A 3,802-nucleotide genomic window follows, 5' to 3' on the forward strand; every position below is an offset into this window, starting at 1 on the left:
ACCCCCCCCCCCCTCATGTGCCATTCATAGAGACGTCCAGGTGCAGCAATCACCACGAACTATCTCTCGTCACTGGCGAGCACTTGTTCCCATTGTCGGTTTTATCAGTTTATAGCAGTTCCTCGCAGCACATTGGTTCTGTTGTGGAAATTGTCAGCAATCCATTGTTTAATCGACATCATTGCCAGGCATTTCTCGTCATAAGATGATGAGAGGAATGCACCTTTAGTTCTAATGATTTCTGTTCGTGGTAGTTCATCATTCATTATCAATACTGCTGCTGCTCCACCTTCGTGGTATCCTGATGATGATGATGGTGATGATGATGATGATGATGATGATGATGATGATGATGATGATGATGATGATGAAGAGTAACGGTATACGTAAGGAATATGGCCCGATGCCCCCAGTTGCGCTAGATAAAAAGTAAGGTAAAACCTCTCATGTAATCACACACATCAACAATCTCAGCCAGCTGTTTCACGTTCCGGTAAGACATAGCACCAGCCCCGCTGTGAAATTGTCATGTAATTTTCAGAATCAAGATCTCTTTAACTGTACTGCACAGTGAGTATTTTTTTACAAAATGGAAATACGAAGCGTAATGTGAAATATCATCATCATCATCATCATCATCATCATCATCATCATCATCATCATCATCATCATCATCATCATCATCATCATCATCATCACAACAGTAATAATCATCATCGATATTAATAATAATAGTAATAATAATAATTATTATTATTATTATTATTATTATTATTATTATTATTATTATTATTATTATTATTATTATTATTATTATTATTATTATTATTATTATTATTATTATACAATCTTCACAAAAAGTTTAGGACCACTTGCAAAATTATGCGCAAAACAAAATCAGCAAATCAAATTATTCCTTCTTTGACACCCATTTAATTCACCAATCCATAAGAGCGCAAAAAAAAAAATGTCTTCACAATCGAAACCTAAATGCGTAATTCCCAGCGCTCATAAGGGACCCACCCTCAAAATCGAAAATCACAAAAGAAAGGGGCTCAAAAAGTCTCAGCAAAATCAAAGAACACGACCAGTTTACCTTCATGAATGTCGATGGAATTGTCAGAAGCACGTATGCCCACCATTAACGGCAAGGCAGTCAGGGCATCGCTGGCGCATAGAGTTGATCAGGCGTGCCAGAAAGGCCTGGGGAATGTTGTTCCATTCGTGTTGCAGCCATCCAAGCAGCTGCTGTCGGTTGGCGAGCAAAGGGTGTTCTCCCGAATTATCCCACCAATCTCAGCCCACAACTGTTCGATAGGATTAAGGTCTGGACTGTTGGCTTGGTCAAACCATGCGGGTAATCCCCGCCTGTTGCACAAAACATTGACAACCATGGACCTGTGCGGTGTGGTATTGTCGTCCTGAAAGACAGCAACTGGCCCCCTCTGCTGCAACGCTGGGACGACCAGAGGTCGAAGGATCTTCTGAAGATACCGCTGCCCTGTAAGGATACCGTCGACTCGGTATCAGGGGTTTCTGGGATACCTGCTGACCCCCCCCCCCCCACTTTCTCCAGCATAATGGAGACATGACCACTTCTTGAACTGCATTGGCATTTAGCTGATCCCGTGGACGCCTCCAGATGCAGCTTCGGCCACCACTGGGTGTCAGACAGAACCGAGATTCATCAGTGAACAGGACCTCTGTACTCTGGGCACGTGTCCACCTCTGTTGCGCAGTGCACCATATTTGACTCTTGGCTCGCTGGTTCTGGGTCTGCTTAGGCTTTATAACTGGACGACGCGCACGTCAAAGCATATTATTGTCGGCATTTGAGTGTCTTTGTAGCGCTTTTGTGGTTAGTCAACTTTATGTTTCCCGGGAGACAGTTCACAGCAGAATACTACCAGTACGAGCATTGGCCATTGCAGTTGCCTCAAGTCATCTTAACCTTTAATTCTTCTATTTCGCCAGGGAAATGTTTTCCTTTTGCGGATATATTGGTCATCTTCTGACAGTAACTCATGACGCACTTTTCCCGGAGACACAGTGACCAAAGCACCGTCATTGGGCCCTTAATGGGAATGTCTAGCGCTCTGCGACTATACGGCCTGATTTAGTTAATCTTGCATGTTGTGTTCGTGTGTGCGTGCGCGCGTGAGTGCGTGTGTGTATTTGTGCGAGTGCGTGTGTGTGTGTGTGTGTGTGTGTGTATGTGTGTGTGTGTGAGTGTGTGTGTGTGTGTGTGTGTGTGTGTGTGTGTGTGTGTGTGTGTGTGTGTGTGTGTGTGACACACATGCATGCACACACATACACAAACAAACACACTCACCACACATATCTAGAATTCCTTCTGAATTAACGAAATCTTACTTTGAACTCACCCTACCCTATTGTCTTAGACACCCACAATTTGATCCACCCACCGCCACTGCCCTCAGCATACAAAAAGAGACACTCATTATTCTTATACGCACATCTTAGCCCCCTCCCCCATCCCTTTTCCTCGCCACACACACACAAACACACACACACACACACACACACACACACACACACACACACACACACACACACACACACACACGGCATGTAGGTGTAGGTGTAGGTGTAGGTGTAGAGCACTTGTGGAGTTTGGTCTCCTTCCCGTGCTTGTATAAACATATCCATGTACATAATTGTGAAAGAGCCGGGATATTATAATAGTCTTCAGAAACACAAATATGCCTCGTCGATAAAAATGCTTGGTTTAGATATGGTTTTCACTTGGAAAAATTTCCGCCCTTCCGCTCTTTGAAGCAGTCGACGGCTCTTTCGACGAACCTTTCAATTTGACAAATTATATCTCTATGTATACATGGAATACGCTAACGCATTCAAACGATCTTGGCCCATTGTCGAGCGTGTAAAGTTTGTGACCCTCTTTAAGGTGAGTAGCGCTCTGTTTTGATTACACACATTTACGTAAACCTGAGTTTCCATACATTGACTGAAGTCATTGAGATGGATAGAAATTGAAATGATCGGCATGTAAAAAAGAAACACTACCATACATGAAAGCAAAGTGTAAGTGAGTAGTAACCAACTCTTAGTCATGTTCCCCTGTACTTAACCCCAAAACTCTAACTTTCTACACACCCACACAAAATCTCTGAGTACATTCGCCCTGTAAATAATAAGAACTGCCCCATGAAAATCAAGCCTAGAATCGGATACAATAGATTTACAATGTACTTAACATGCGTTCATGGAACAAAGCTAGCACACAACAATTTTCAATTGTTTCGAAGTCAAGTGTTTTTCGTCGCACTTTTCAGAACACCGTTTACTGTGAGGGGCGGTGTCAAATGCAACTTATGGAGCTTAAATTGGTGTCTTGCCTTTGAGTGTGGTGACTGGTTTAGAAGAAGAAGTAATCATTGCAAGTCAGCTTGACTCATATTTTTTATGTAAGGGAAGGGGCTCTGATGTTGGAAAATCCGAACCACGCTAAATTGCTAAGGATTTTTAAAGAACGTTTTCAAAAGCAAACCCCCCCCCCCCAAAAAAAAAACAGAAAAAAAAAAAAAAAGGGGGGGGGGGGGTTATAAAAGTGAGATAAAACTTTATTGAAAGAATTTATATTCCCCATAAACTCTCACTTGTTCGTCCTGCACTCGTGACAATTTTGGCCTTGGAGGCCAAAATTAATCTCACACACACCTTTTATCCAGGGGGGGCCGGCGGGTATGCATTAACATTCTTGTTTCTTTGCGAACACAAAAAATCAACTAGAAAAGGGCGGCTGGGTGAGGGGTGTTGG

The sequence above is a fragment of the Aplysia californica genome, unplaced genomic scaffold, assembly GCF_000002075.1.
Source record: "Aplysia californica isolate F4 #8 unplaced genomic scaffold, AplCal3.0 scaffold00356, whole genome shotgun sequence".
NCBI lineage: Eukaryota > Metazoa > Mollusca > Gastropoda > Aplysiida > Aplysiidae > Aplysia > Aplysia californica.